Source organism: Cupressus sempervirens, chromosome 5, assembly GCF_028749045.1.
Source record: "Cupressus sempervirens isolate cs-2001-9-10 chromosome 5, ASM2874904v1, whole genome shotgun sequence".
In the NCBI taxonomy this organism is placed as follows: domain Eukaryota; kingdom Viridiplantae; phylum Streptophyta; class Pinopsida; order Cupressales; family Cupressaceae; genus Cupressus; species Cupressus sempervirens.
Window position 1 is genome coordinate 1,037,031,735 of NC_143122.1, and position 26,543 is coordinate 1,037,058,277.

Genomic DNA, 26,543 nt, shown 5'->3' on the forward strand with positions numbered 1-26,543 from the left:
TTGTAGCCGATGGGTGGAATAGTATCCAAACAGGTGCATGACGATTGAGTCACCCCTTCAGAAAGGTATATGTACACCATCGGAATGGACTTTGGATCATCATTGTAATTAGTCATATTGAATATTGTAGTATCTTTTGTATACATCCGAATAATAAAAAGAATACTTTTGTGTTACATGTTCTTGTCTATTGTCTAAATGCATTAATAAACCATTTACCCTGTATGGTAAACATTTGGCATTGTTGCCTATAAGGACCGGGGTGCTATGAATGCCAAACACATTGAGTTAAGATAGAAATAAGAATCCAGAAGATGACGACATAAGTGTGTCATGGAAAATATTAAACCACACACAACAAAGCAATCGGAGGCATAGACTCCAACAACTTGCCGAAGGGTACGGCAGTGGTGTCACAGGAGGTGACAAGGGTACCACGGGAGCACCGACGAACGGAGTGTAGTCGCCAAGTCGATCAAGGGAAAGGTTGATAGAAGAAGCCTGAGAAAGGCGAAGGGTGATCGAAGGAACAAAAGAAGAATTGGCAAACTGGTATACGCCATGGGGGAATTCGGACAGAAGGGAAAGGACTAGCGTGGCTTGGAGTGTCAAAGGAACACGAGCGTGGGGTGAACTCTTCATCCCTGATACACCTGACGAGCAAATACAGTTTGGTCGAAACAACCAAGTCCTTGAGGAAGCCTTCACGCCACTCGAGAACATTGGTGTCCATAGTGTAGGTGTTCAGAGCGGTAAGAAAGTACAGAACAACACGGGTACCGACAGTAGCACACAACAAAAGAAAGAAAGGGTATCGATGGCTAGTCCAAAGGAAAAGATACCAAAGTTCGATGGGGATGGCATGACTGACCCTATCAGAAATTGTAAAACTTGCAAAATGATTTGAACAGCGAATGGAGAAAGCGACCATGATGAATGGGCAAGGCAATTTCCGACCACCTTACAAGGTGTAGCAGTTGATTGGTTTTCAAACTCCGATCCAGCAAAGCTAACCCCATGTGAAAAAATAAAGAAGGAATTTATTATAGAGTTTCAACTACTACGAGACGACAACGAGATAGTAGTAGAAATCTACACCACAAAACAAAGAAAAAATGAAATTGTCTATGTATATGCTAGAAAACTAAAATAATTAGTAAATAAAATGGAAAGTAAGCTAGTAGACGGGCTGAAAAAGAGATGGTTCATAAAGGGACTACGACCGAGTTAAAATGGAAAATGAAGATTGTACCGCCATCGTCATACACTGAAGTGTACAATCGAGTGATGGACTTAGAAAGTTAATAGAAAACAAAAAGAAGAAAAGCAAATTATCTGACTCGGATGATTCCTCTTCTGAGGATAGCAATAGAGATGAAAAGGGTAGTAAGAAGGTCCGAGCCCTCCAGAAGGATATGATCAGGATGATGAAAGAGTTTAAGAATATGTAGAAAGGGAATAGCCAGACCAAAGAAAATGAGCTATGGTGCACAGAATGCAAGACAGAAGGTCACACTAAGGGATCTTGTTTGAAGAATCAGTTCTGTGATATTTGCCAAATTGCGGGACATTCCACAAAGGAATGCCCGTTCAATATGAAAACAAGAGGGCATTGACAAGTGCTCTTGACACAGGAAGCATCTACGTCAGGAGAGAACAGAAACACGAACAATGACGGTGCCACCTCGAGTGGGTACATAAACAACAGAAGGGGATAAAACAACACCAACAACAACAATAATAACAATAATAATGGAGGCCGTAGTCGGATTCAGTATGATGCAAACGACTGACCGATGGTTCAATGTCGAGCATGCAACTTGTGGGGCCACTTTGCACGAAATTGTACAACGACAAATACACCGAAGTTGTTATGCAGATGGTTGGGTCCTAGAGACCATGAAGATGCCAAGTGCCCGAAATTGAAATAAGGAGTGAATTTGATCAGCATTGAATTAGGAACGAATAAAGAGGAAGTTTTGGCAATTACACGTAAATAGGCAAAGCTGTACCCAGACCTGACAAAAGAAAAGAAGAGACTGGAAGAAGCACGGGTGGAAATTGAGAGAGGGATGCAGACAGAGAAATCACAAACAGAGAAGGGGGACACTCCGGGTACCTCAATGAGGAACTACGTAGAACAAAACATCAATAGGCGGATATTACAAGCTGAAGTGCTAGTAAAATTAAATGATCTGATCCTCACAATGCCCCAACTACGAACGACACTCACAGATATGGCTCTGGTTGCTAAACTACTAGAAGAACCTAGGAAGGAGAAGGAAAGCGAAACAAGTGCACTGGACCCAATGCTGCTAGCCCTCACATCAAGAAGGCATCTAGCGGTTGTAGAAATGGGTATATTGGGAATGATCTTCTCAGCCACAATTTTGGACGGAAGTTTAGGGGAAAATGTCCTACCAGAAGATACCTGGAAGAAGTTGGGATAGCTGATGTTGTGGCCATCACGCTCCAATTGCTAACTACAAACCAACATGGCATTAAGCCTCTAGGGATCCTGATGGCACAATTAGTAATGATTAGAACACAACCGTTCTTGCTCGACTTTGTAGTCATCCCTCTAAAAAGAGGGGGATATGATGCCATTTTTGAATGAGGATGGCTCGTACAAGCAAAGGTTAATATGACTATAAGAAGAATACACTAACAATGGAGAGCAAAGGACAAAGATTTATTATTGATTTACATACACAAGTGGTGGGAGAAGAAGCCGGATCGTCCGATTTAGAAGGAGAGGACGAAGGTAAGAAGCAAACAGAACTGGATGAGGAAGGAGTCCTATGGTTGGAAGGTAGATCGAAGGACGACGATCTAGATTCCGTAAACGGTCTATTCCACTGGCAGATGGAGGATTACGAGCTCTTTTCGAGTTGTAATATGTTAAGGGTCAACGAAGGTGAGAAAGGAGAGGAAAATGAATGTCCGAAGGAATACAGAAAAGCGGAAGAAGGAAAGGCGGTTACGGTTGAAGCTGAAGGGAAAAACATACCGTATAAACCTAGCAGAAGGAAAGATTCCACCATATGATACATGGTGAATGGACTACGTAGAAAGAAAATGTTACTCTGCACCACGGATTTGGTAGAATGGTACCGATAGCAAGGAAAACACATCGTATGGTCTGCACAGGAAACAAAGAATAAGGGCTTAATAAAAACCTCATCAGTATGAAGGAAAGGTTCTAAAATCAAGAATACAGTTATTGACGGCAAGGAGTGGCAGCCGAGGGAATTCATGGTACCGAGTTTCAAGAACAAATTGAGTAATATGGAAAGTCTGATGGAGAGATTGTATAATTAAAATAAACTTGATAAGCAATGATTGCGGACACAATGGGCCACGAAGGTTACACAGAACAGGCGCAAGGCATGACATGACAAGCATTTAAAATTAAATAAGTTTCAACTGGGTCAGTTAGTTTTGAAGTATAAGAGGCGCAACGAGATCAGACCAAGTAAATTTAAAATAAAGTGGGTTGGGCCATATAAAATCTGTGAAGTGGGCGATAAAAGAGCAATAAAATTATGGACGCTTGATGGGGAGGAAGTAGTCGATGTAGTGAATGGGGCGAAGTTGAAAGTCCATCATGAAAGAAATAATGCACCTCCGTGGATGAACAATTGAGAGTAAATAAGGAATATTAATGTATGTATGTAAATTAAGTGTAAAATAAATCTATTTATTTTAAAGTTGATAGACGTAATAAGATATAAATAGGAGAAAGTTAGTTAAAGGAATCATCTCTGTATGGTATGGCTAGAAAACCAAGGAGTCCACTACTATATGGTAGATACTGTATGGCTACTAGGAAAAAAGGAAGAAGACTATAAAAAAATCGTCATTGAACATAGAGTATTTTGAGCAGTAACATCTTGAAGACACCATACGGCCTTACGGACACAATGAGAGGAAAAAGGTACCGTATGGAGCACTGAGGAGCAGCAAAAAGCCACAAAAAACTATACTGTACAGTCTGTACGGAAGTAATGAGGAAGGAACACTAGCGGCTATTGGTAAAGACCATATTGCAATAGCGAAAGAGGAACATGGAACACTGTATGGACATACGACAATTAAATAAAGGGAGAAACAATACAACAATTCAACATACAACCTTTTAGGATACCAAAGCAAGTACACTGTACGGCTCTTGAAGATCACCGTACGACCCAATGCCGTATGACTAAAACCTAGTGGGGAATGAAAATATCGTATAGACAAAAGAAGGAAAGATCGTTTGGCTTGGAAAGAAGAATATAAGTATCATATGGTGGTCCATACAGCCTAGGTGTTTTAGGAAGCAAGCAATGGTAGAGAAAAAGTTGCCGTACGATCAGAGAGAAGAATATCATACGACTCATTATAAAGAACGAGGAAGGTTTTGTTTCTCCCACAAAATACTAAGTTGTTGAATAGAGAACGATACATGCTGTGCATAAGAGAAGTGGTGGCGTGGGCATTGGTTCAAGGAAAAGAGGCATAGGCAAAAGCAGAGCCACCATACAACATAGGCATAGTCAGCTATATGACACAGAAGTCTGAGATCATCGTACAGATTCACTTAAAGGGAACTAGATTGCAGTACACTAATAAACATAGAAGAAGGGTGATAGGAGGTTCTAAAAAAAAAACAATAGATCAAAATAGTTGAGAATGGAAAACCTATGGTATCAAAGGGACAAACATAAACAGGTAATGAAGAAAACATAAGTTGTTGGCAGAAATAGTGTGGGATTGGAAGAAAATCACAAAAATGGTGTGTTCCATGGACTTTTATGTGGGTTTGAGAGTGCTAATTTGGTCTTGGCGGCAATGACCAGTTATTAGTCGTGGGAAGTGTGACCAGTTGATGAGACCTAGAGCTACTGCAGGCATAGAGTGTCTGTGTGCCAGAGGTGGAGAGAGCACTAGAGCAAGCCTTTTGAGAGGGGTGCTATGCTTAGAGGCACTCAGAGTAGGTGTTGGACGAAAGGCTATCTTGGTGGATGCATAGAGAGCTTGGGAGGAGCTGATCATCCAGTTGGAGGCAGTAGAGTGACACTTGGCTCAGTGTACCCAGGAGTTGGAAGTAGAGATTGCGGCACAGGTGGCTATCAAGGTTAGATTGGCTAATGAGATAGTATTGTGTCAGAGGCTACAGATGCAACGTGTTTTGGAGGCCAGTTTGGTTTAGGCACAAGAAAAATGTGAATGTGATGTGACGGAAAAAGATCTATCCTGTTATAGTTAGACACAGTTAGTGTATTCTATTTTGTTAATCTGTCTCGGATATTTTGTAATTGTCGTCCGGAGACGACTTTTCTTTTTAGGGGGGATGATGTTGCCGATAAATTCTATATTGTAGCCGACGAGTAGAATAGTATCCAGACAGGCATGTGACGAATGAGTCACCCCTTCGGAAAGGTATATGTACACCATTAGAATGGACTTTGGATCATCATTGTAATCAATCATATCGAATATTGTAGTATCTTCTATATACATGCAAATAATAAAATGAATACTTATGTTTTACTTGTTCTTGTCTATTGTCTGAATGCATTAATAAACCGTTTACGCTATACAGTAAACAAAAATAAGTTGATTTTCCAATTGAACATGAAATATATCTATATGAATGAGATAGGTTTATCTGGTAGTTGTCATTTCTATCTTTCATTTATGTGAATAATGAATATGAGCATATCCTTTAACTATATGTTATTGCCATAGTTAGCAACAGAAAGAAAATGGACAATGCAGTGGTATTTGATGCCCTAAATAGTATTTTTCTTTATGATATAGTGGTATAACTATCCATGCCCTAAGTGGTGTATGTGGATTAACTTGTGTTTGCAGATGTTGCCCTAGGAAGATTTCGATTTCGGAGTTTAGGGTATGTAAAATTTAAATTCTTTATTTAGATTTATTGATGATGCTATCAATTGTTAGTTACAAGAACTCAATTAAACTGATTGTAACCATTAATCTCATTCACATGAACATAACTATTATAACTGCCTTCTCATGAATATGTAGTAATTGTATTTTTATGATATGGTACTTGTTAGTTAAGACTCGAAAAAAGGGGATGTTACATGAAGGTTCAAAGGATGTTAATGTTGGTAGAGGGCTTGCACATTGCTGAGAGTTGAAGAGAAGCACCAAAACATCGGTGAGATTAAAGTAGCCTAGCCAAGTCTTGGGGAGTTTTAGTATTGATAGGTAGAATCTCCCTAAGTTCACATGGAATAGATTGGAAGATCTTGTGGTGCACAATAAACCATGTGAAGCTATATGGTTGGCAAGTAGATGGATTCATAACGATTTATGGCCAAGTTTGCTTCCCAAACATTATAGAGAGAAGCCATAGACTAACTAGTTCTTGATACTGGAAGTGAATACAACGTATCTTGGGATGACTCGAAGAAAGCATTCCAGAAAGGATTTAAACTCTTGAGAAATGTTAATTATATATTTATATAGATCATAAGTTATCGTTATTTTAGTAAATGGTATCTACTATTAATAGTATTTGATGTATAAAGGGTTTTTTTGTTATATAATATAAATGGTGTATTTGATTAGAAAAAGTCTCTTGCAATTGAATTGTGAGTAAATAGCCCCTTGTTCCTAAGAATATACATAAGGGGATGTTATGTCTATTCACCAAGTTCTTCACGAGAAGCATGAGGTTAGAAGGAGTCATTTGTTGTTTCTTGGTGCTTGTTTAACCACGACAATGATTTTCCCTTCCCAACCATAGACAAATACCCTATTGTTCCCTTGAACAATTTTTTTCTTGAAATTCAATCTGCTACAGGATTATATGTTTATTGGATGCCAAGAGAGGAAGATTTAATCTTCCTTTATACCTTTCGGTGGTGTCCCTTTATCATGAGACACAACTCTTCTAGTTGCCCCAGTTATTATATTTTTAATATTATTGTAATAATTATATTACCCCAATAATTATATTATTAATATAATAATTATGTTACGAATATTATATTATAAATATAATTTTATTATTGCAATAATATAGTTATATTATCACAACCTCTATGTTATCTATGTCAGCCTGGAGGAATCTAAACATGGCTACAATAACATTAACTCTCCCTCTTAGTCAGGGAGGAACCCTTCTCGATATCTGAGTTAGGTAGTGATATCCACGGTGGCTACTCTCAGGGGGTGGGTTCATCATGGCTATCCCCATGAATGGAAATGCTAATGAACACCAGTGCTTATCATAGAATCACTAATTATGATGTTGTCATGGAGTCTCTCAATACGACATTCACTATGGCTACTTCCACGAGTGAAAAGAGCAAGAAGACTTTCACCTCAAACTCCTCTGTCTCAGAGAATAAATGCATTTTGAGGGCTAACACCTCAAATTTCTTTGTCTCAGAGAAAAATGCACTAAGAGGGATGACACCTCAAGTTTCATTGTCTCAGAGAAAAATGCACTATGAGAGCTGACACCTCAAGTTTCATTGTCTCAGAGAAAAATGCACTATGAGAGCTGACACCTCAAATTTATCTGTCTTGGAGAAAAATGCATTGCGAGAGTTGACACCTCATTTGACACCTCATTTTTCTTCATCCTAAAGAAAAACAAACCAAAGTACATTTGAATAAATCAATGATGTCGGGTCTCCCTTTCAGCACGGGATTCATTCTACACAATTTCATGCTTATCTCAAAAATGCACACGCTTTAGTTTGGCAAGAGGTTTGGTGAGAATATTGATCTTTTGTTCTTGAATGCTAATGTACTTTAACTAAATAGCATTCCTTAGCCCCATATCTCTACTATAGTTATGTTTTATCTTCACTTGCTTTGAATGATTATGAAATACAAAGTTGCAGTCTTCATTACTCTTGGTGAATTCCAAGCTCACTAAATATCCCTCTATCCAAGAATTTTATGACCTAGGTGTTAGTACAAGGGCCTTCTAGCCTGCACACATGGGACTCCATCCCATGAATCATAGTCCTCTAACTGCTACATTTTGTTGATAGCTAGAGAAACCATCTTGACATGGTCTGCTCCCTCTAAACCAATATGACTAAGATCCTTTGAAGTCAATTAAATTAGATCCTCAATTTGCTCCCTCTTTCATAGAAGCATACCTTGCTCACATGGTCCCAATAATGGAAGATATCTTGCTCCAAGAGACTCATCATGTGGCATGATCCACATAGAGCTAAAATTGTTAGATGCAATACCATCTTGAAGCTACTATCATAAGATCAAGCCCTAGATCAGACAGGAATATGACCATCCTAAGATAAGAGCAAAATCCCTTTGCAATCCGCTCCCTCTCCTTCGGGAGCCCTCTTGTCTCAAAGCATCCATGATGAAATAACAATTTCTTGAGAATAAGTTGAGATTTCAATATCTACTCCATCCTCACAATATCTACTCCATCCTCAAGTTTCACCCATTTGGGCACTCTAAACTTGGTGCCATCCTTAAGTGTAATAGATGTAATTATTTTCCAAATTTCTTGCACTATTACATGCTACTCAAGCTTCATGTAAGAATCTTCCTAAGGTAAAGATTGAAAATGGTAGCACAAATGAGAGAGCAAAATATGATTAAATGACCGATTCAACATTTGATCAAATAATAATAGATGCGTGAAATACAATGTAGATGTGCTTGAATATATAGACAATGCATGATAACTAGGAGATATGCAAGTGATAGCCTATCAACTAGACAAGGTGTAATCACATGTCCACCAAAGATGGATCGTCCTTCATTATACAACAAAGTATGTGCAACAATGAGAGAATGATAATGTGATAAGAGGAATAGGTGGATGTCACACACAAGGAGGTCTGAGATGACAATTAACTCCACCTCAAGTGGATTTCTCCAACGTCATGTGCTAAAAGGAAATGCTATGTTTCTACATGAAAACTAATATGCAAATGCATTATCTTAAGTAAACTTAAGTAAAGTGTAATTAGGAATATTTAATTACATCAACACTTCATGACACTAGCCCGATACCTCTCAATGATTACTCTCTCATGAACAAATTGATCAGTCAGTGAGACACATGCTAACCAAAGAAACTCACTTGTGCTCTTATGCGAAGCATGAGCGATATCAAACTCTAAACATCCAGATGGCCTAACATAGTGTGTTGTTGGATCGTAACATGCTGTCTTTAACTTCTTCAATGTTTTCAGCACATCCAAACCATTGCCATCATCATTGCCATCTAATTTTCTAGTGTAGTTACATTGACAACTCACCAGATGCACTCCTCTTTCGAAATATATTGAAAGCCTTTGAAATATTGCCCTGCCACTAAGCACAAAGTTGTTTGTCGTCACCAAGGAATGGGGACAAAGGTAGTATGCAAGAATTAATTGATGACATCCAACTTAGAATTTGGCAAATTTAGAAACCTTATAGTAGCTTGGAACAAATAAAAATCACCACAAACTCCATTTTTGTTCAATATATCTGAAGATACGGCTGTACTATAGTTGTGCATGCAATCTCTTGGATTGAATGTAAAGCTATGATCATAGTTAGCCTATGACCATATTTAGCTCCGACAATTGTAGTGTAACAAATATTCTTTCCCAGCTTAATTGGAAATGAATTGATTCATTTCATTGGCAATATCAAACATTGAACATAATATAAGTTGGTCTCCATTTAGATTATTCCCGCTGACATTAAATACAAAAGGTTACAATCCTTGAGGCTCGATGTGTCACTTCCCTTCTATATTAATCCCTTGCTAAGGATGACTAGATTTTATTAAGTGTTCTGTTGATGTCAGTTTTGTACCACTACATAACATATAGCAATTGAACACTTGATATGGAATATCAAACACTCAATTCCTCTCTTGAAAAGTTAATACTCATGAAGATATGAGAAAAACTCCAATGTTCCTTACACCTGTAGATACTAACTGTGTTATCGATGTGATTTGTTGGTAATCACGTAGGTGGCCTTACATTGTTCATTCAAGGATGACTTGGGTTTTGGGATGATGGTGATTATGATGGGTTTGTAAAATATACGAGTGCCAGATAATGTTGATGGTGGTGATGATGGGGGTGTGTCTACCAATGATGCTTCTCCTTACTTCCTTCCTCAAAGCTACAAATACTAAACTACTCACTGCTCTCACTGCTCTACTACTCCTATGAATGGAAAGATTAGCAAATGGATGGAAATCGAATCTAATGAAAGCTAACTAGCAGCTCTACCTCCATACATGCAATGATTCAAGGGAAAGTGACTAGATTAGCACGCAAAGCTTCCTAAACAGCCGCTAGGATGCTAGTGGCCTAGTTTATAGATCCCCATCAAACATCCACTAATATCACCATGCAATTATCCATCTACTTCTTACTCTTACTTAGCAACTTTCTCAAAATGAAATCTACTTTAACAACTCCAAACGAAATCTCAGTTTAACAATTGGAAGTAGAAACCATGCAATAACACCAAATGTTCTTAATTACCATGCAAGTCACAACAATGATAAAGAGAGGCAATTTTGGTATTATCTTAGCAACAATTTTCTCCAACTCTTTACAAATGAGAGCAAATGGCCTTATATAGAGGCCCAAAATTAAAACCAACGATAGAGATTAAGAGGCAAAACCAACAATCTAGATTGGATCCTAGAAATCCTTATTAGGGTTGCCACCACATCGGCTAATGAGAAGATGCCACCTCATCAATGGACCAATGAAAAAAAGGAAAAGTGGCAACCAATGAGAAGGCACCAAAATGGTAGCCAATCAAAATCAGACACCTATCCTACCCAAGAAGAAGGAGAATTTGCCCCTTAGGCTTACATCAAATGATCTTCTAATATAGTTCTACCCCTTTCTTTCATCTTTTTAGCCAAGGCAATGAACTTGGCTAGCTTGTCATTGACTTCCTTCATAGGAGGGAAAGGTGTATGTTTCATCTTGAGCTTAGCTGAATTCATCATGTTGCTTGCTGCTTGCAGTGTTTTCTCATGATCCTTCTCATATTCTTTTGCATATTCGATAAAGGCATTGAGGGAGGCAAGGGTGCCCAAATGTTTCTTTTTGATGGCAACCTTACCCAACTCATCCAATCTCGATCCAAACTATGTCTCATTGACGTTGTCCTCTTGTCCACTTGAATTATCCCTTTGGTCTCTAGCCTCAATTATGCTCTCCATTGATGGTGCTGCATTCTGTTTCTTCGCTGGAGGTTCCTGATGTTCTTTACTTTTCTCAACCTCAAAACTCCTCTCCTTACTCTTAATTGTTCTTTGCTGCTGGCTACTACTTTCACCTTTATGTCCGACTGACTCTGTTGGACCTTCCTTTGGTTTCATCTTCTCACAAGTAAGGTATACTTTTTGACTTTGTAATTGTCTTAACTTCTCATTGTACCATGACTCGGTGTGCAATCAACTGTCCTTGTAACTGCATCCAAGGAAGGATCTTGATGATCATCCCAATACACTAGATTCAACTCCATTCCATCCACGGTATCATAATCTTCTCTTAGTACATTTTCATCATCTTCTAGTTGATCGGGAATATCAAGGCCTCTCCATTTGATTGCCTTCATCATGATCACTAACAATCATAGTAGGAACATGTTTAAATGTATTTTCGTGAGATGCCTTGATAAGACCATTAGGATCGAATCCTTGCCTTGCTCTATACCATCTTAGATGATACCATTCTAATTCTTCTCCGCAGCTGCAAAGGCAACAAGATTGGGGCAACTATCATTGCTGATTCCAAATGAGAAGGTAATCCCTGTCTCACCTTTAGGTTTCATCATTTTGTCATAATGCTCAAGTTGTCTAACCAACTCCGTCAAAACTACCTTGTTGGGTGGGTACTTCGGAAGTCTCTTGGGACAAACTGTACTTCTTACTATAATATATGTGAATTGCGAAAATTGGATGAACCAACTCCCATACTTAACTTTTGCTTCTGCTTCCATTGAGAGCCTTTTAGCAGGTGTCCCTTGCAATATCCTTTATTGTCTTCATGGCAAAGGCATCATATAACATTTTATAATCCTTGGTGTTGTGCAAATGAAGCTATGGATAGCACTTATGCACCAAACATTGCCCCGACCCATTGCTAATTACTCCTAAGGCCTTAAATCTAGGATTTTCATATAATCTTGCAATTAGATAGAAAAGATAGGACCCCATATAGAATTGCTTTTGATTTTGCACGATTCTAAGTTGCAACTCTAAATTCTCGCTTATAATCCCTAGTTCAATCAAATCTTCTCTTTCCATTTTCAATTTCATCAATAAAAAAGTAAATATAGTTTTCGAATTGCATATCTTGAGCTATGCCCATGGTTCGGCTGAGAAGCACAATGAGATCGTAGTACTCTGATTTGAAATCTAACTTGGTGAGCTTTGACAACTTGGTGACTCCTTGGTGACTCCTTTCTTGCCTTCGTGTAACCAATTCTACTTTAGATGAATGAAGTAAGCCTCTTGAATATCCTAAAATGATTTGGCTGCCTGATCCATCATTACCACTATCATGCCTTTGTACTGGGGGATATTAAATGCTTCTTGGACCACTTGTCTGCTGATGTTGGCTAACACTCTCTTCCCTTCATAAAAAATGATGGACTTGGTAACAATATCAAACCGGGATGCACACTCCATTACCAATTCTGGACAATGCAAGGTAGGAGGGAAGGCAACCACGTGTACAATTCCGTTTTTGTAGATTTTCTTTGCCATGAGGGATTGCCCTTCCTTTCATCTATCCTTTGACTGCATCATGTTCATTGTACTGATATTGGTATCACTTATTCGCTTCACTTTCGAGAAGGCATCATGTCTTCCTTGTCTTTTTTGGTATTCATTCCCTTTGGGTTCTTGTTTGTACTAACATCTACCATCCTAAACACTTATTTCTGCCCCTTTGTTCTAAATGATATGGACTACACTTATCAATCTCCAACCCTTTGGACTACACTTATCAATCTCCAACCCTTTTTCTATCGATGGAATCTAGCTTTTTTATCCTCACCAAGTCCTATCTTTACATTTATCTTTCCAAACTTCAACCTAGGGGTGGGACTACCACTTATTTCTGCCTCTTCATTACCTTAGGATAGACTACACTTATATCTCCCAACTTCAATCCTAGGGTGGTCTAGCTTATTTTTGGCTCGCCAAGTGTCCTATCATGAAATTTACACTTATCTCTCCAAACTTCAACCTATTAATGAGATGATGAAGTGGTGGATGATGAATGCAAGAAGAATATAAGGGAAAAGAATCAAGCAAGAAAAAGGAGTGGAATCCACTTTTAAACCAATCTTCAGCTCTAAAATGAATAGAATTTTACCTTATTTTGCCTTTACCTATAACCGGTTCCTCTTCAAATTCAGATCAGATTTAGAAAATTTCAAGCCTCCTTGAAAATAATGATGCCCTAGCAAAAATCAGAACCTTGACCTCGTTGAAATTGCCGACATTTGCCAAAAATCAGACCTTGTATCACATAGTCTTTTAAAAAAAAATCACCCAAGTTAGAGAAAATTCAGATTTGTTCCAAAATTGCCTAGGGCAAAAATTCGCCCAAGATGGAAGAAGGAAAAATTGCCACCAAGCAAGGAAAAATTTGCCCAAAAAAAAAAATCACTTAAATCTACAAGCTGCTTTTCTAGAGAAAAATTGCTCCACACATGATGAGGAGGAAGATGGAATGAGGAGATGAGAGAGAGGGGAGCCCCTTTTATACCAAAATTTCTATGTCCCTCCAAACTGGCCGACTTGCCCTGGAGGAAAGCAAAATTAAATTAGTATCTTTATTAATGACCTGTTGGGACTAAAATTTGCGTGCTTCATTTTAGTCACATTTTGAAAATTTTGAGAAATCAAGCCCCATAAATGCTTATTTGATGCAAATGTACCTGGCTGTACTTTTGAGCCCTGTAAGGTGTTTAATGCTTCTAACACCTTCCATTCAGCCCGTCCACTTGTTCCCTGATGATAAATTGACATTCCGAGTTATTTCGTAAAGTCTTGTTTTGAGCTAGTTCCAAATTTGCATTTTCACTGAAGTGTCAAATAGCGAGAGGAGGCTGTGTTTGCGATTGAATATCTTGCACCCAGAAATGTTTTGTGATTCGCCACTTTGGGAGTGTCTAGTGTCCATACTTGAGAACTTTTGTTTAAGATTTCGAGTCTTTTCGAGTTCGTTTGACTAGGTTTTGAATCCCTCAAAGTTGGTACTTTACTGTTTTCTTGCATTTGCACTTTGCACACATTTTTGGGAAGCCCTGTTTGACGTGCTATAAATTTAACCCAGTTGACCCAAATGTTGAAATTCTTGTTGCGTTGCATTATAGACGTCAGAGGCTTGTTATGTTTCAAGTTTCAGCTTATGACGAATCCGTTTGATCAGTTTTCAAACGCGATTCCATTCGCAATTTCTATCTTTTACTGGTGTCAGCATTTGCAGATTTGTTGGGACCCCTGTTCTTGACATTATAATTCCTAATCCGTGACTGGTGAGATCGAATGGATTGTATCACTGTGTTGTCCCCTGAAAATTCTTCAAGTGTGCTAGTTTTTAAATCTTGACGAATCCGTTTGCACACTTTTCAAGGTCAATTCTATTTGCAAAAAATATTTTCTGTTAGTGTTTCCAATCCGCAAATTTTGAGTAACCCACTTTGACTGATCGCCATTTGCGTCCTGTTATTCGTCATGAGCCCAAATTGCAAATTTATAATGTCCTCATGACAGAGAATCAATGTCCCAGTTTTCATCTTCCAAAGTGTCAGTTTGCCCAATTTTCAACGCCAAATCCGGACCCAATTTATTGTTTTCTGACATATATACTTGCAGGTGATTCTGAGAAGGCAACTTTGATGGCGAATATCTTGCGACTCCAAATTCGTCATGAGACAAGATTCGATAGGGTGAAAGTATGTGGAACAAAGAGTGACTGTGCCAGTTTTCAGAGCCTGGTCAGAGGTTCAGGTCAGTTTTTAAGGCCAGTCAAGATAGCTCCTGGCATCAAATTGACGATTTGCAAAAAGTGACAAAATGAGTCTTAATTAGCAGTTCAGTGACGGATTTTGATTTAGACTTCTATCAGATGTTCATTGGATCAGTATGGAGTATCAGTTGTCTGGGAACGAAATTTTTTTTAGCCAGACCCGCTTTGGGGTCCAACTAGTCCTGTCAGATTGTTAAGGTACTAATCTTTTATTGGAAAAAGGATAAGTTCTAATCTTTGGATCTAGCATCTTTTATTGGAGATAGAATTTGCTCTATTCAATTTCCATCTAGAGGCGCATATCTCTCTAGGCTGGAAGGAAACTTGAAGAATCCAATGTGCTCCATTTTTTTGTTATAATTGTTGAGTCCTGTGACAACCATCAAGGATCGAGCAAAGGAGATTTACAGGTGGATTGAAAGTCGAAGATCTTACAATGGAGGTGACAGGGTTTTGAATTTGATAAGCAAAGTGTGGGTTAAATTTTGAAGTGTGTGTGGGCAAATACATCCAAACCGCCAGGAAGGAGAAAGTAATAGTCCATATGATCTACCATAAAGTTTATTAGTAATATCATATTCATATGCTGGTATTACCATATGAATCTGAATTAAAAAAGGGGAGTTCTCCATGATATGTAGGGAGATAAAAAGACAAGCCACGTTTTAAGAAAAGCATCATGTATCTAAGCAGCAGGAAGCCGTAGCCTGCAACAGGGGACGTGGTATCAAAAAGAGCCCATGTGTGGCAAGAATGAAGCCAATCAGCAGAGAATACCCATGCCAATGGAAGCTGCCACTTGAAGCTCACTCCAATCAAAACAGGGGCGACCACAGAGCAGCCGGCTAGGAAATTCACCCACAAAATAGAGCATAGAACCAGCGCATTGTAAAGAAACCCCATGCCTGCAAGAAAACAGAGATCCACGTGAAGCATAACAAGTAACAGAGTAGGCCATAAAAAATAAAGCTGCTGGAGGTAAGAATAGGACCCTGCGGCAATCAAAGAGACACCCATGTCAATGTGGAGGAGAGCACCTGCATGTAAGAGTAGAAGAACATGTCAAAAGGCCTCCCATTTATAAAGCGCATGCAAGGCATGAAATGAGAGCCTCACAGTTTAAAAGAAAGTGGTAGCGCTGAAGGAAGAATCAGCAGGGGAGACGCCATGATTAACACCAAGCCGTTGAAGAAAGAATCACCCACGTTTTGGGGCAGAGGCATTTACACAAAAGCCAACGGTCATTGAAGGAAGCTCCAAACAAGCGGAGGAAGACAGAGGAACCGCCAAAGACAAAACCGCCTATGCATTCCACGCCAAGCAGCATCAGATAAATAAGGGATCACGCAGAGTTAAAGGAGCCCCATGCCATGGAACATGGCAGACGTGTTTAAAGAGTTCAGAACTGTAGTAAAAGAACAAGTAAGTCCAGAATTTCGCTAGAAACAAACTTTTCATCAACCTCAGGAGCAACGAGTGCAATCTCAGGACTCTGGTATCTCACAAAACTCTGGAGGTTAGCGTGAGGAGAGCCCACGCAAGAAAAGGTGCCCACGACAAGAATCCACAGAGTAAGCCGCTGGGCAGACTAAAAACTCCACGCAGAGTACAGAGTATTCACGCTGGAGGAAAGAAGAGGGAAGACTGTGCAAAGATATTTGTCCCACATCGATAACATAAGGTGATATTTCCTTACTTAAATGCTAAAAACAAGCAATATGAGATATGTCTTAAAAGCGTGAGGCTTTTGGAAGCCATGGAATGTGCACGAGACCCCCCAATCTGACCCAAAGGAGGATGATGTCAGCCAGATCCGAAGAGAGCATAATTTTGAACGGGCACGCAATTCAAAGGCCGATGACGTCAGATCGGAAAAGTCCAGAAATCCGGCGGTCGCTACCTCGCTAGCCAGAAAAATCTTGAAATTCCGGCTAGCGACATAGCGAGTCGCCGGAAAAAACTCGGAGACTCGACGAAGACAAGCAAGTTCAGAAGCAAGGAGATGTTGACACGTGTCCTCATCATGCGGTCCTCGCTACCTCGCCAAATAGAAGTTGCACGAAAGTTACCATAGCAACCTGGCGAGGATTGATGCAGTGATGACACGTGGTAGCGGGTCCAGGAGATGGTGATGTGGCGAGCAAGTTTCTGAGATGCATGAGATTGCGACACGTGGCAAATTGTGTGGATCTCGCTATGTCGCTAAGGAGAGATGCACGCCAGTTAGTAGCGAGGTAGCGACAATGATGTGGCGTGAGTGACTGGGCAATGACTGTGCATTGAAGGAGCGAATCAGAAGATGACACGTGTCAAGCTGGTCAAACCACATTTGACTCGGATAGGAAAAGGAGAGAAATTTTAAAAGGCATTTAAAAAAATATTTTATTGTTCTTTTAAACGTGCAGACCTCCAAAATCAAGTTTGAAACTTTGATTATAATTTGCTATAGTTTTGATTATAGGGTTTTTAAAAATTTAAAAATTGATTTTTAATGACTCTAGTATGAATGGGAACTCGATTTTCAGAGGGCCATAACCTAGGTGTTTTTTTATTAAAAATTGGCACTCCAATAGACCACCGGAACCGGGAGAACCTGAATTTTCCAAATATGAAGTCAGTTCTTGCACAGGTGGTCACCAGTTTGAGCTACAGGTCAGTTTGTGATTTTTGGGGCATTGGCAACAGAACAGACAAATTTGATGATGGAGCATCAAAATTTGTTAGAAGGTAGTTCTAAGGGCTTGTTGGGATTCGATCGTGATAAAAATCATCTTTAAACAGTTTCTTGCATTTTGGAAGTTATATTTCAACTGATTAGTTACTTTTACCTTTTAACATCAAAAATCAGTTGTTCTTTCATGATCAAATTTCTGAGATACTTGATGTCATTGGAGTTAAGTTGATTAGTGATTTGATTTACCCCTAGAGGAGAGAAGGTAGAGAGATTCTTTTCAGTTGCTTGAGGAAGAATTCTATAGGGACACATGTCAGTCGCATAATGAATCCGGGAATTGCTTCCTCTCTATTTATGTTTTCTCCTTCTCTTTTGTAAGGGTTGGAATTTTGGAAAGTTTCTCTGGATGGAAACACTTAGCAAAATTGGCCCTGGAATTGATGAATTCTGGATGGAAGATCTGGGATGTGCTGGTTCCAGACCATGAAGCCTTGCTTTGGCTGTGATACCCCTTCCCATCCCATCAGTTTCTCATTCCTGCCATTTTCTCTCTTGTATGACAGCATATTTTATTATACAGTCTGGTTTATTAGGTGATTTGTGAGTTAATTTCATGCATTTTCATGTATTATTTCAAGGAAATAAATGTAAAGAACAGCAAGGGTTTAGTTTTAGTTTAAATCTTATCTCCATTCTCAGTTGATCTGTGATGTTTTATGATCTTTGAACAAAGAGCCTAGGTCATTTTTGCAGTCCCTTAAGGTTGTATGTTGTTTCATTGTTGCTGATGATTCAAGGAATTGTGTAAATGCTTCAGAGATTCAACAGGGTTGCAAGTTTATTGAGAAGGATATCAGGTAAGAATGAGATTTGAAATGAACATTGATGTCTATTTGCAAGGTTAATGGATAGATCACATATCTGAATATATGAATAAGTATCAGATATCGAAATGCATGAGGGAGATTCATGAATTTGCCCAATGGATCAGGCACTTATCAGATACAAGGTCATTAAGTTGTTGTCCATGCATGGTTTTCATCCGCTTTCCCCCACCCACATAAAATCAAAATCAAAATCATCTTTACATTTTATGTTAAAGGACCTAATTGTCATACCCTCACTCAGCTTGTGAATATTCTAGATTTGCAATTTGCTACTGTAGATCTGTGTCATTTCATGAGTTACTAGGAGATATAAGGGTTTCATCTACTTAATAGATTCAGGGATATGTTTTTGCACTGGTTCGGTATCAATTGAATCTCAGGTCTACCCGCCTAGGTTTAGCAGAGCCTGAAGAAGAAGAAGGGTCTAGCCTTATAGTTGGCTCGTTGTTAGAAATGACATGTTGAAAATGGGAGTTAGCTGCCCCTAGATGTGTCATATTCTCAGTGGGATAATTGACAACCCTCCAGCGTTTTCAAACACCAACATGACCCAGATTTAAATGCCATGCTAAAATTACTTAGCTCAGAGTGAAATTAGCCCATTTAATTGCCAGTTGTAATAAAAAATTGCAAAATAAAACAAGGAAAACCTAGGAGATGCCAAAATTTTCATTTAAAAGCGTTTTAGCAATTAAAATATCATTAAAATTGACTTTAGCAAGCTAAAATTCATTTTCAATTCCAATTTACCAACTTCTTTCAACATTTAAAAATCTCCTAAGCAATATTTCAACCAATTTAATGAGATTTTGCAATTTAATACACCTTCAATTTTGCGATGCAATTTTAATTTTTAACCAAAATAAATCATTTCTTTGGCATTCAAAATCGATTTTCCAATTTTAATTTCACTATCGAAAAATTTCTCTCTTCACCCAAAAATTCAAGATTTTCCAAAACAATTAAATCTAAAAAAAATTCATTTTGAAAATGCTCAAGTCTATACAATTATTTCCAATTTCCAAAATCCATCATCCAAAAATTTGCAATTTTATCTTGTCGAATATTGTTCTAACCATCGGAAAAAAAATTGCTTTTGAATCTCTTTGGCCTAAGGATAAAATTAAGTGTTTTGAAAAATCATGTTAACAATGGTGAAAAAACAAATCAGATCAAATCCCTCCTGGCCAGAAGGCGTCCAAGGTGTAAAATTTTCAAATCGAAAACCCTTGGACAACTCTGAAAAATTTGCCAAGGCAATTGAAAAAATTTAAAAAATCCACGAAAATTGCCAAGGCTTGCTCAAAAAAGGGGGTCTCCAAAAATTTTGGGGCGATGGTGTGAAAACCTCACAACATGTTCTTCTCTTAATCCTTTTGTAAATGATATTGTGCCTTCTCAAGATATTACCAATTAGTGTACAATTGGTGATATTGTAACCAATATCAGTTGCTATTCCTGTTTATTCTTACCTATTGTCACTTCATCGAAGCATGCTCAATATTTGACATTGTTCTTTTACAAGTTGTCTTTGTGATCCATAAACAACATCTCTGTGATAATGATATTTTCCATCTCTATAATACATAATCACCATCACTGTGATTGTCATCTCTTTGATATATAACAATACTTAGTTGCTGCCATCAATTACAGTTTGTAATCACAGTTTAGTATATTATGTCTATCTCAGTATTTGATCGATCCTTTAACAATCAAATCCTCATGATTATTCTCTTTGTCAGATCTGTGATTGTTAGAATCTGATAAGATTAATAACCCAGAAAACTAATGCAAAGAGTAAATATCTAAACTATGAATGCAAATGATACAAAATCAAAATAGCATCATAGAGTTAGTCTCCAAGAGAGTAATGCAAATGCTGGAAGCAAAATAGCATTAAGAGGATGCAAAAAAAAAGATATGCAAATACAAGCCAGGTAGCATGCTTATATAGGCTAGGAAGAGGGAGGAGGTGGCAACACCAACCAATGAGGAGCAACCATCTATCGGACTAAAGATAGAAAAGTATCTTCCCAAGATAGCTAATGGATGCTCACATGTAGGAAGGTGACACCTCACAACCATTCACCTAATAAGACATGCTTTATTAACCTAAGCGAGATTATTAAAAGTGTAGGAAAAATCTAGCGAAATAGGAAAAATAAAAAACTACACTAACACCCCCCCATAAGCGAAGCTTAGATGGATGCTAACCTAGCAAAGCTATGAAAGCAGGAAAATGGGTCCCGGCAACAAGGCCTGATCAGGTACCCAATACAAGAAAAAGAATTAGATGAAGGAAACTAAGCCTCCAATCTAGGAAATGTCCCAAAGAGAGGAGCAAAAAAGAGCATGAAGCATCTCCGAAGCATGAAGCTGCAAACACTGTCAGAAGAAACTGCTGGAACCCCCACTGAAATAGTGCATGACCAAGTAGAGAAGACAAAGTCTAAAGAGCTGATCAATCGAAGAGGTGACCTCCAAAGGTAGGAATGAATGAGTGTCTATATAGTAGATGAACCATCTCACCGAAATGCATAGGTGCCTAGCCACTGCATCCGCCTAGTACATAGGAACAAAAACTGAATACGTAGATCAGTCAACCGAACCAAGGAAGCAATAGAGCCAACAGGTGAACCCCCCCATAATGCTGAACAGGGAGAGGGGTGACAGGAACACTGAAATGCAATGCCAAAAACATCTGCAAGAAGAAGAATTAGGAACACCAACAGTGCAATGGAAGTACAAGCACACGATAAAGGGCGGTGTCACCGACACACTGCATGGGCTAATGTCGTGGAAGAAAAATTCACTTGACAAAGGTGGATGAGCACAAAATGGCAAAACATCATGACCCCCCATGGCACTTTATAACTGAGTGCGAGTACAAACAAACACAAGGTGTACAAGATCCCAGATATGCAAAAGCAGATGCTTTATCTCAGTGCGTTTACAGAAAAAGGAATGCAACAGAATAGAAGCATAGAATGCTTAGAACAGAAAGAAGAGTGAGCCAAAAGAACAGAAGAAGAGATTTCAGGACTTATAGAATCCAAGTAATCCGCCAGAGTGCGAAAGTGCAAAACTCGAAGGAGAAAGAACCTGGAGCAGAATCTGGATAAAAGACCTCTGCAACTAAATAATTCACAGAACCAGCTTTCCAACGATATCTGGCGAGCCCAGAAAAGAGTCCGAATGAGCGAGGTATGGCTCCCGGAAGGCAAAATAGAACATCTGGCTTTGACTGCCAAAACAGGCAACCAGACTACAGCAAAAATCAAAAACACCTGTACCATCATCTCCGTCTCAGAACCAGCTTTCCGACGCATTTTTCGGATCGAAAAAATACGTCTGTATGCTCAAGTTACGGAAGAAAAACCGACAGGGCCTCCTCATGAAGAGCATATGCTAAAAGTGAAACTTGGGCACAATAATCAAGGAAACATATAACACCACTGCGATCTACTCGAAAAATCATGCACTTTCAAAAAAAGAATCGCCTCGATACGAGGTCGTATGAGAAGGTTATGATCCTCCGAAGTTTCCAAAACGAGAACTATGCACAGTCACGGCTGAGAATTTGCAATTTCTGAAGAATTTATGCATGAAAATCAAAAAACAACTCCACTAGTGGATAGAGCACAAAAAAATAGCCAAGTTCATAACAAGAATCATCAAAATCGGAGTCCGTATGAGCAAGAATGAGACATTTGAAAACTGCGTTCAAATCTGCGACTGCCAACGGAGAGGGGTATGGCTGTAGCCTTTCATGCTCGATTCTGAAAAATATACAGCTTGCATGCAAAATCTAAAAGATACCCAGATGGTTTTTCAGGGCTGCGAACAAAACTTAGAAAGCATTTTTCTTTTTGATGTACAGAAGATGCTGCTGTAGTGTAAATTGGATGCCTTTAACAGTAAAAAACGGCTCCAAAAATTAAAAAACGACCCCAGCAACCAAAATATGACATGCAAATGTTGGATCAGTTTCCTAAGTCCATCAATGGTATGCTGGAACCTGCAATACTGATTGAAAACTTCAAATATGCAAGTTGGTTGTCAGATTTGAGATTGAAACCCCAGAGGAAAACCGTTTTTGTCAAAACTTTTCTAATTCTCAGGATCATCCAAAGATGCAAGAGAAGAGCATACTTCCTTTTTCAAAAAACTACAATAAAGTTTATTTGCCCCCCCCCCCGAATCTCTCAAATAAGGAAACTAAAATCTACTCTTGCACATAGAAAAGCTCTGATACCATGTTAGAATCTGATAAGATTAATAACCCAGAAAACTAGTGCAAAGAGTAAATATCTAAACTATGAATGCAAATGATACAAAATCAAAATAGCATCATAGAGTTAGTCTTCAAGAGAGTAATGCAAATGCTGGAAGCAAAATAGCATTAAGAGGATGCAAAAAAAAAGATATGCAAATACAAGCCAGGTAGCATGCTTATATAGGCTAGGAAGAGGGAGGAGGTGGCAACACCAACCAATGAGGAGCAACCATCTATCGGACTAAAGATAGCAAAGTATCTTCCCAAGATAGCTAATGGATGCTCACATGTAGGAAGGTGACACCTCACAACCATTCACCTAATAAGACATGCTTTATTAACCTAAGCGAGATTATTAAAAGTGTAGGAAAAACCTAGCAAAATAGGAAAAATAAAAAACTACACTAACAGTCATTTGATCTACCTTTTCTATGAGGAGGACAACTGGTAAGTCATTTAATAGTATTGTCATCCCTTCGGTGAGGTTTGAAACTAATATTCGTTGTATATGCTAGTCTTTCATCCACAGCACCGGTTATCCATGGTCTTATTGATACGTTGTTGGCTACTGTTTAATATAATTGATATTATGATTGCTGATTATTATAATATCTTTGATATAGTCCATGGTTCCTTTATGGATATTGTATCTGCTGAGGGAATTTTATTATGTCATTATATATGATCAGTGATGCTGTTTACTATCAATACTATCAATATCTGCCATTTCTAGGTAATTCCTTAGATTTTGTATTATCTGGACCTGTGCTTTGATCCAGGCTCCTGCTCTAAAATAAATGGATCATTATCTAGATCACAATATCCAGATAAGTATTACACTGAATTCCTTGTCAATATGGTGCAACACAGTGATTTCAAATGCTCTGCAGACTTTTCGCAGTATCCTAAAATAATAGGCATAGAAAATGAACCCACTCTGATGCCATGTTTTCGGTGCTCATTTAGCCATATGATTTGCCCTTCCCAGCCATAGACAATGCCCGATGACTTGCCTGAGCACTTCTCTTCTTGTAATTTGATCAGCAGTAGGATTATATGTGTATTGGATGCCAAGAGAGGAAGATTTAATCTTCCTTTATATCTTTTGGTGGCATCCCTTCATTAAGAGAAGCTACTCTTCAAGTTGGCCCCAATTATTATATAATTTAAATAATTATAATTATATTAGCCCAACAACTATATTATTGATATGATAATCATGTTATGAATATTATATTATCAATATAATCATATTATCACACAATAATATAATTATATTATCACAACCTTTATCACATGTTATCTCTGTCTTGCTAAAGAAATCCAACCATAGCTACAATAACATTAACATTATTCACTGTCTTATTCACTTAGGCCAGGAAACCCCTTGCCATTGATGTCAAAGTGGGAGGATTTGAGTTAGGGGGAGCATTGTATAATCAAAGCTAATTTCCTTGAGAGGTTACCATCAATGAAAAAGGGTGAGATTGTTGATATATTGTCATTGATGTTATCAAAGATTGATGTGAAAAATGTTCAAAGACCATTGCACATACACTTGATTATATCTTGAAGATGAACTCTAAATGCAGGCTGAGTATTTCACATTCTAGTTGAAGATATGCTGAAGGTAAATGAAGATAATTCTGCAAGAACAAATGTAGAAATGTATGAAGACATACAGATAATAAGCAGAGATGTATGAAGATTAGTTGCAGGAAAAGTCAATATAATTGAAAAACATAGAGATATATGAAGACATACAGATAATAAGTAGGAGATGGCATAAATTATTATGGGTTTGTTTCTTTTATGTAACATGCCAACTTCATCATGATCAGTATGGCTGACTTCATGTTTTTATTTTTGGAGTAATTAACAAGGCAGCAATAAAATACTAGCAATTAAAAGTTGTGATGCCTAAAGTAGTGAGTGGAATATATGCAGAAGTTAGTATATGAAAAGGCAGCACTGGGAGAGCTGGGAAAGTAGTTAGCTTTTAAAATAAAAACTTAATGTCTAAGAGGGCAACACATGAAAAGTCACCTCTTTTGTCTAACTACCAAAATGATTATTAGAGTGGCTCATAACAATGCAATGACAGTAATAAAGAAATCGGTATGTGCAAGTTATCAAGAGGTACAATTTTTTCAAAAGAACTAAAAATAGATAAACCAAAATGTGAATCAATTTCCAAAGGGTATGTCTATTGTGAAACTCTCTCTTAGATAAAGTTGCGCTTATTCCATTGAAAACTGAAGATATAAAATGAAGTATGTGTTATGAAGAAAAGGTGTGTGTTGAGTGTGAGTATTAAAGATAAATATCATATCAACACCTGCAGATCTGCATATGAAAATATAAGAGGATCATTATAAGAGGTATAATTGCAGAATAAAGAGAATACTGTATGGCAGGTTTGTGAGAAGAGATTGTGGGAGGTTTCATTGCTTATTCAGAGAGTGCAGGTCCCTCTCCTTCTTCAGGTATGATGATCAGCATTGCCTTGCATTCTATCTCTAGGAGGCCTTCCGTCTTTGGGATCTCACTCTATGGGTGCTATCCCCCTCTGGGTCTGCATCCCTTCACCAACTTATCACTTCCTTCTTCACTCCTGTTACCTCTCCCAGAGGAACCAAGCGTACTGGAGGCCCATCTATTGTTACACCAGATTGGTGACATCGAGGGAGATCATATGCACATACACCATCAGCAACAATGGTCCCCCTCTCTTAGGCGTCGGGCTCGGACGTCTTTGCACACAGATAGTTATCATTCGGTTCTGGGCTACTTTTTGACAACTTCAAACTGCTAGTTGTTTCGCTGTCTCGTAGTCTCTTTTGTGTAGTGTTGTTTCTCTTTGTTTGCTTCTTGGTCTGTTTGTTTCCTTTTTCTTGGACACCATTTGGTAGTCCTGCTGCCTTCTAGCCTCTGTTTGTATCTTCAATCCCTTAGGCCCATTTTTGGTCTCTTGTTGGACATTAATATTTTATCTTATCTTCTACTCTGTACAACCTCTACCATATTCTACATCATATGGTCTTGGTTATTCTCTATGTTGTATATTGTTTGTTATCTTCTTATCATGTACAATGACATCCTTGCATCATATGGTGCTCTTTTTGCTGCTGTCACTGACCTCTCTTTGTTTTCATTGTACAACAGTCTCAGTTGGCAATCTTTGCTGATATGATGCCCAATTGTATGGTTCGACATATTAAGCATATGCAATGCAAATTCTATTCTGTATTTACTTGCATTGCACTGTCTGGAAATTTTATTGTATGCCCTATGGACCAAGATTCATTATGTCTTACTTCAATAATTTTTTGTAAATAAAGACATATTTTACTACTATATCTGGTATGCATTGTCATCTCTATTATTAACTCTTGTATTCATTTATCATATGGAGAAGTCATTCACTTCGAAATGGTAATTGTGATGATCCCATTTGAATTGGTTGCCATTGTCATACCACAACAGATTCTAATTCTTTAGTTAAGGTTTAGAATTTTCAAATTACTGCTTCTTTTGTCTTATCAAGGCATTCTTGATTATGTTTGGATTAAAATATGGAAAATTTTACATAAATGTAAAAAATGTTATATTTTTAATTTAGACTGCATATTAAAACCATCTTTTACCCATCGCTATTCTGGCATGCAACTTTC

The 26,543-nt window shown here is 38.2% G+C and overlaps 1 protein-coding gene across 2 annotated transcripts in view; it reads left to right on the forward strand.

The window, feature by feature from the left end:
- AAE17 (acyl-activating enzyme 17) overlaps positions 1-26,543 on the forward strand; it is a 331,094-nt gene that overhangs the window by 221,355 nt on the left and 83,196 nt on the right. The gene's annotated exons all lie outside the window — the stretch shown is intronic.